The sequence below is a fragment of the Aegilops tauschii genome, chromosome 4 (genome assembly GCF_002575655.3).
Source record: "Aegilops tauschii subsp. strangulata cultivar AL8/78 chromosome 4, Aet v6.0, whole genome shotgun sequence".
NCBI lineage: Eukaryota > Viridiplantae > Streptophyta > Magnoliopsida > Poales > Poaceae > Aegilops > Aegilops tauschii.
The window spans coordinates 337,344,396-337,352,624 of record NC_053038.3 but is presented as its reverse complement, the minus strand read 5'-3'; the positions used below and the strand labels follow the sequence as shown (position 1 = coordinate 337,352,624).

Here is an 8,229-nt window from a genome sequence, read left to right as displayed (position 1 = left end):
TTGTTTCAAATGCTTTCTCATGCCGGTGCACCTCTTAATCGTTCACTTCTCGCTATTCATTTGCTCCGAAGTGTTGAAGATGTCTCAGAGGATGCGTATTTCCATTCTTAATCCGTCCAAGCTATTTCTAGGTGGCTATCTCATTCAAGCCATTTAATTCAACCGGTGCAATCTCTCCTTAAAAAAATTTCAATGGTGTTTATTTTGAGCGGGCCCTAACCCACAGGTCTTTTCCCAGGATCTTACCTGACTCTTCTAAATTTTCCCGGAGTTATTCTCAAAATCTTTTTCAAAGTTTGACGTAATAATGAATTATCATCAATAATATGCCTAGTCCAAGATCGCTTTCAAATTCTTTTCATCTTTGGCTCAACCTGTCTGTTCTTCATTTCTCCGGAGTGTCTCAAATAATTTTGGTGGTTCTCGTCGTCATTCTCAGCATTTGAAGACCAAACAAGAGTTGCTCTCAAATCTTGCCCGTTCTCTTGAAGATGCATGGTTCTAGCTTTATGCCATCCTCTCATAATTTTTTTTATTGTGAGAATTCTTTTCACCCATCCGGAGCAATTCAGGAGTCTTTTCAGTTTGATTCTCCGGAGCCCATCATCTCAGAGTTATTCATTCTCAGCTTTCAGCTCTCGTTCTCCAAATCTTACCGGTGCATCGCTCAAGTATTCTCTAGTCAGGTCGTGATCTCTTCGTTCTCATATATCTAAATTCCCTCAAGTATCTTCGTTCGTTTTCTAAATTCTTCCCGGTGATTCAATCACTTTTCTTTAATCGTCTTCAATTATTATGGTGGTTCGTTCAAGATTCCTCTTCCTTTGTTTTCATATTAACTCATTCGTTTTTCCCAAATCGTGCCGGTGGTTCGCTGAAGACCTTTTCTCAAGTTTGCGCTATATCTCTCCCTAATCCTTCTCAACGAGAATAAGCAGTATGCCAAATCCGTTGCTTGTCATCAACTTAAGTTGATGAAGGATAAGCATACAATAAATCTTATTCTTGTTTCCTCGAGTTGATTCGATTCTTTCTGGAGTTCATTCGTGGTATCAATTCTCGATTCAAGTTGCTCACCTTTCTTTCCCAGAGTTCCAAGTTTTCTTGGATGTCTCATCACGAAGCTCCATCTAAATCATTGCATGGCTTCACCTTGTTCTTTCAACTTCTCTTTTCTTTCTATCATTCTCTTTTTACCGGAGTTCTTCATGGAGGCTATATATGGTGGTTCATCAAGGATTTAATTCATTCTCAAAGTGTTCTTCAAGGTTCTTGTTGGAGGAGTTCAAGCATTCTTCATCGTGCATTCTGAAGTGCAATTCTCTCTACCTTATCTTTTGAGGTGGTGTTATGTCATTCTTTACAATTTCATTTCGTGTTTCATGATTCACAAGTTATTAAGAATGAGATATTTAAACCCATCAATCTCTTCATTGGAGTTATCTTGGTATAGATTTCACCAAAAAGACTTCCCGAAGGAATGTTGCTATTTGTGGTGCTTATCAATGATCGAAGTTTTCTCCTATCCTCTCGGCGAAAGAAGCTTTCCATCTCTTTGGTGCTCTCAATCAAATCAATGTTTTCCATAAGCCCACAACAAGCTTGTGCTTTCGTTGTTGATTTTCCAACAACTCCGTTCAACCCTTCTCCGTAAGGATGTTTTTCAAATTCGTCTGTGGTAGAAGTTGTTGTTCTCTTCTCCGTTCTTTTCATTCCACTCTTTTGTTCCGGAGGCATTGTGGTGTTGCTCTCTTCACCCATCATATCGCTTTGTCAAGATCATGTTCTCTTCTTGCTTACCCATTTAACCGGAGTGTTGCGTCCTATTTTCAAGCACTTTCCATCTTATCAATTTCCTTCCATTTTCAACCGGAGTTCTGCCCAAATTCTTTCGCTTTTACTCTTTGTCTATTAAGTTTTAACCGGAGTGGTTTCAAAATCTATTTTGTCCCTTGAGCTATTGGTTCTTGTTGTATTGCTTGCTCCTTTTCTTAACGGGGTGTTTGCAATCTTGTTCTTCTCCGTTGTATTCCTTCTTTCAAGTTGTTCAACCTCTCAACGCTCTTTGGTTTCACTCATTTGTCAAAGAAGCAACTTTGTTTTACCTCTTTCTTTTCCGCTTCTCTTCGGTGCCATCCCTAGGATCTCAGGTCGAGATCCTGTGTTAGTGTGGGAGAGTTGTGACGCCCCGAGACTGACGCTCCAGAAGACTTCCAGCTATTCCGAGTTTCGCCGTGTGATTTATTTTGTTTGTTGCATTTCATCATAGCATCATGCGCATTGCATCTGCATGTTTTCATAAAACTTGCATCCGCTCGTAGTTGTCGTTTCCCCTGCCTTCATTGACCGATCCGAGTCCAACCGGGTTTTCGATTCCCTCTTGTCAAACCACCTAACCCCTCTTTGCTCAGTGCATCGACCCCTCGCCCGCGTCCGAAACTCCCCCGAACCCGATCTGGGTTGTCGTTACCGATGGGTCCGGATCATCCCCAAACATCCTTAAAACATCGTCGGTTTCTTCATTGGACTCCCTAACTCATTTATTCCGGACCGCCCGATCACGATTGGAGGATCCAAATCATCTTCACTTTCCTATATATAGACCCCTAGTCCATTTTTAGACCAAACCCTAAAATTCCTCCCCTTTTCCCATCCATCTCTTCTCCGCCGCTGCCACCCACTCACCATCTACATCGGGATCCTCCCGATCCATCCAACCACCTACCTCCTCGTCTTGCACACCCAGCCAGCCACCGCCCGATCCAGTCGGGGGCCTCGATTCGGGGTGTCCCGCCCTCGCCTCATGCCCGAGCCACTGTCCAGGAGCTCCTCCCTCACCACCAACCCTGCCGGCAACCTCGACCAAGGTAGCCATGGCCTCTGCTTCCCCTGCGTCCCTGCTGAAGCCCGCGCCAAGGCCAGCGCTCAGCCTCTGCTTCGTCTCGACCGCGCCCAAGGCCCCGAGCGCTCGAGCTCCCTTGCCAGGAGGCCGCCGCACCTCGCAGGAGCTCCGACCAACCCCGACGCTGGCGACCTCCAGGTCCTTTTCCCCCGCGCCTCTCGTTTTCTTTCTCTCCTCTACCTCTCATCTCTTTCTTGTTCTCTGTAACAGGAGACCCCATGGACGTCCGAACCACCTAGACCTCGAAGCTCTAGCAGCATCTCTCGTCGCGTGGCCGTCCATGCTCGCGTTGGCCAGATCCAGAGGTCCGCCGCCCCTCGCCGTTCCGGCCGTCCAGAACCTCCTTCGTGCACCCAGGCCCGTCCAGACACCAGCGGCATCGCAGTCCCGCGCCCCTGCTTCCCTTCGTCCCCAGCTTCAGGTCGAGCAGCGCTTGCTGCCTCGAGCGCGTTGGCCAGGTCGACCGCACCCGCGTGCACGCAGTGCTGCAGCCAGCCTGCTTCCGCCAAGGCCCAGCCCAGCACCGCTTCCTCCTCAACCGGCCTACCTCCTTCACCGACTGGGCCAAGAGATCATGGTGAGGTCACCCCCGTGCGCCTTCCTTTTTTTTCCGCTGTTGGGCCAGGCTGCAAATTCAGCCCGCATGTGTTTTTTTTCCTATGGCAAGTTTAGCTATTTAGCCGAGGATTTACGGTTTTACAGAAAAACCCCTGTTCTTCATGCATATCATATCTCACAAACCGTGCATCGGTTTAAAATCTCTCGCTAATAATAAAGCACGGATTGACTTCGTCGGGTTCACTGTCACAATACGCTTTTTCTTATGTCATAATACGCTTTTACAATTTGTATGGACAAAATCGTAATATAAACAAGGTGGCACTAATTTGCAAGGGGGCGTCACAACAGAAGCTTTAACATCTACTCCCTCCGTTCGGAATTACTTGTCTTGGAAATGAATGTATCTAGAACTAAAATACGTGTAGATACGTCCATTTCTGCGACGAGTAATTTCGAACAGAGGGAGTATATTGGAGCTCGCCGGAGTCGGGCGACGGCAGACGGACGCTGGAGACGCAGGGGGCCGGAGCCGGGCGACACCAACCAGGCCACGGGTGGCGTACGAACGAGGGCTTCACCACTAGGTAATCCATTTATTCTCCCTCTTTTCCTACTTCACCTCAATCTGCCCCTGCCCCCGTCCATCCAGCGCCGCCGCCGATTCAGCATCCGCTCGCCGGGCGCCGTCATGCGGAGCCACCTGCCCAGCCTGCCCACGTCGGAAGGCTCCCCACCCCCGCCACGGGCCAGTTCGCCTCCGCCTCCTCTTGGAAGTGGCCGTGGGGAAGCGGAGGCCGCGACGTCGAGGTGACCTCATGTTCCACCCCGATCTCCGGCGGCGCTCCTCCCGGACCAGACCCAACCCCCGCGCCACCTCTGGCCCTCCAGTATGCCATTGGAGACTCCAGCTGCGACATCCATTGCCTTCTCGAGATCCGGCGGCCACCTGCACGCCAACTGTTCGGTCAATCGACCAAAGAGACCGGAGGTAATTCTTAGGGATGTAAGTTGACAATGGTGCACTGTTCGAGCTGCTACATGCTCCATCTCCTAGCCAGCGATGTCGCCGCATGCCCTGGTGAGAAGAAGTCAGCCCCTGCGTACTCCCAAGCTCCAAGACATGTGTCTTCGAGCTCAATCCACAGCCTGAAGGCAGCAGCCTACTCTGTTAGCCTCATGTCGTGTTGTCGGCGCCGTCGGCACTCATCAAGCCCGTCCTCCAGGACACCCAGCGAGAGCTCTATCACATCTGCAATGACAAGCTAGAGGTCACAACAATTTATGGCATGATGATAACATCTATACTCTGTTATGTCATGCTGATAATGTCATGTACGCTGTTATTTTGAGTCGTTCATTTGCTAGCTCATTGGTACATAAGCAAGCCACAAATTTAACGGCAGCCGTTGGCACCGCTGGCTTTGGTGGCTTCTCCACAATATGCCACTTAAAATTAAGGGATGTCCACATATGCCATTTGAGGCTTTTTTGGCGGGCGGCGTTTGCAGGTTGGACGCCGCTGCCACTTACATGCTGAGTAATTCTGATTTTTGTTTCTTTGGATTTTCATTTGGAACTAATATTATGTCAAAGCATTCATTTATATACTGCTGATGTTTTGTACATTCTGATTAATTATATTAGCCTGGAGAATGGGGAGAAAGAGGAGGAGATGCGGTCGTCGGCACGGTGCTGAACCATCGACCCAACAGTAAGATGAGTATGTATCGTGCAAGAGGAGATCCTCATCTACAGCCCACGTCTTGCCAGCCAGTACGATCACGTCCTCGCGTGCTTCCTCTGTACTAATCCAGTGCAGCAGTTGTCATCGTCCTAAAATCTAGATGGACATTTGGATGTTCTTAATCTTTTTTTCTTCTAAAATGAACATAGTTGCGAGCTTCTTTCTTGGGTAACCAAATTCTGATGGAATTTACAGTATATTTTTTGTTTTTTGTTTTTTAGATGTGACACATCTGGTGTACCCAAGGCCGTCCACATGCGTAATCATTTTCATGTGGGGATTAAAGTGATATGGAAGTTCCAGGTTTGTTCATTACACCTGCCAATCACATGTTTGTTAAAATTCGTAACTGAAAGAGTAAGATTCAAATTTTCTTTTCCTAGGTTCCATGATAATGTCCTATCTCAGGTTCTTTTTCTGATAGATCAACAAGTCATTTAGGATGACATGATTCTTTTTAACATTTGGAGTTCCTACACTAATGATATTAGTGGAGGAAATTTTACCACATGCTGCTCCTCCCAGTCTGCTAAATCATGGTTTTTTCATCATATGTGAACAAGTTTTGGGAGAGCTAAAACAATAATTTTTGGATTATTAACTCCAGGCTAATAGGCTGCCATCTGCCTCAACAGCTAACAACGCCTCCATTCCAGACCTTCAAAACCTCGAGCATCCCCCGTCCAAGGCGTCCCCAACCGGCAGTAAGCAATCACTTGTTTTCTACCCCAATATTGTGTTTGTCTGTCTAAATGATTGGCTCTATGAGAAGTTGCATTGGATGAATTCGTGCTCCATGATTATGGTGGCGATTTCTGTATGCAATTTCTCTGATTCATGCTCGAGTGTTGTGGGCCTATGAACTGGGGGTTCGGGTCAATTTACATGGCCTACCCATTTCTTCAAAACTTTTCACTGCTCGAACTGTATAGAGTGAATTGTAGCACATATGTGAGCAAAATCATGAGGCCATGATGGTACATATTTGATACAATACGTATGTTTTGCCTTCGTCAAAGTTCTCGGACACAAAAAGCTGGTTTCTTAGTTGCCTGTTTGTATCTCAAATGATTTTTGAGTTTTATGTTCTGATAAAAATGCATTGCTGTCGGTAATTATTCCTTCTAAGTAACCTCCTTCATCTTCAAGCTAACAAAGGAGAAAATGTCTCACTATAATGAGAAATTGCGACAAGAGCTGGTAAGTGCTTTCACAACTGCGGCAGTTTTGAACCAAAGTTGTATTCTAGGGTATTATTCTTAAAACAAATTCCATCATTTCTTTATTTCTTAACCATTAATCTCAATGAGTTGTTTATAGCTGTCACTGATGTAATGTTAAACCGATTATAAAAATGGCCTTTTCTTTTACTTTCTGATAATGACATGCTAATTCATCTTATATTTCTGTTTTAAGTAACTATCTCTACAGACTAGCGTACATTTTATTTTAAAAACAAGGGGTCTGCCATGATACAACAGGTTTCTGGGTAATTTTATCTATTCTACTTTTTCGATTGAAACATGAATATTTTCTTCGAACATATTTTTTTATAGTCACTGGGCATGATAATGAAACTTCAACTCAATGAAAAATGCAAGTGAGAGCACGAGGAATAGGAATTCATCTGTGTAACATATGGTCACATTCATCATGTTGATAAGCCAGTTGAAGCGGCACCTCATGTTCTTACTTTTCTCTATAGCAGTAAAGCAGATAAAGTTGGGCTTCTTCTGTGTTGTGAAGACCCAGGTTGTCACTAGGGTGTAAAAATGCAGACTTTCTTTTATTGGTTTATTGAAAGCCTCGCGATGCTTTGCTTCAGTATACTTGCAAATTGAATTGTTATATTGCACTATTTGGCCAATGTGCTAAAAGATCTGGTGAATATAATTGGACCATGGCCAGTATGAACATGGTAACATGTGCCCTGCCATACACCTATCTGTGCATGATTTCTATGTATATGCATCTACATTTCAGATCTGGCGGGGGCTGAGAAGCCGCACGACTCACATATTCAACTTAAATGAGGCTTCTTTACAATACATGTGGCATGTAATTCACAAGATATTTTGTGTTCTGTGCCTGCAGATAGAATATGAGGGCAGGGTAAGTTCTGCCTTTTACAATCTGCGGTTATTTGTTCTAGGTTAGCAACAGCCTCTTTTTTCCATGAGAGAACAAGGTAATAAATAAGTAGTAATATTAGTTATGCTTAGATAAGTAACTAAAAATTATGATGGGATTTAGAATTGAGTTATAGGAGATTTTCAATTTTACCCTCTTCGGTTCAGATAATAGCTTGTCTGTCATATACTCCTTTAGCAAAACACCATCATATATTTTTTCGTTGAAACAAAGCAGCTAACTCGCTTCAGTCTAATAGTTCATCAAGAATCCTAATTTGGTAATGGTAGATTGTAGCTTAATTAAGAAGATTTCCTAGAAGTCATGTTAGGTTCTTTAGAAAAATTAAAGTTTCCAACCCAATTCAGTGATTTGTGCATGCTAACAGGGATTCATGCAAGCATGCTAACAGAGATTCATGTCGGCATGCTAACAGAGGAACATGTTTTATGATGAGAACCAATCAAGTTATAGGTGCATATTATCAGTGGAAAAAATTCCTTTATTGAAACACTATGAATTATTTTTTGATACAATGCTCAAGGTTGGGTGTATATTTGTAAAATTGATGGTTATTCATTCAGCTTAGACAACAGTATATTGTCATATTTTTTTAATCCTTTTGTTGCTATATTCTGCCTTACTTCTAATAATGTTCATCTTTTGGTGTTACTCATATATTAGTTGTATTTATCAAGCTTTACAAGATCACTATCCAGCAGTTCTTTCTACTTTGTGAAGGATATTGTATACGAAAAAGATAATTTTGGTTGGCACTGTTTAGATGATGCCATGCCGCAGCATCAGGTGGTTGTTATGATTGATGGAGGTCAGAGTCATAGGAGGACACGGTCTCCTCGTCACCGAGTGGCATCGTTTGGATGTTGCATTC

General features: G+C 44.2%; 1 non-coding gene across 6 annotated transcripts; it reads left to right on the top strand.

The window, feature by feature from the left end:
- Window positions 1-1,726: 1,726 nt before the first annotated feature.
- On the top strand, window positions 1,727-8,015 carry LOC109780149 (uncharacterized). Of its 6 annotated transcripts, none has more exons than XR_005754488.3 (7): window positions 2,637-3,040; window positions 3,113-3,479; window positions 3,797-4,047; window positions 5,108-5,236; window positions 5,429-5,510; window positions 5,843-7,319; window positions 7,726-8,015. It is a non-coding gene; the product is annotated as an uncharacterized protein (transcript). The 6 variants fall into 6 exon arrangements; XR_012182098.1 differs by having other exon boundaries at window positions 5,815-7,319; XR_006662705.2 differs by having other exon boundaries at window positions 1,727-3,040; window positions 3,797-4,971; window positions 5,815-8,015.
- Window positions 8,016-8,229: the final 214 nt, after the last annotated feature.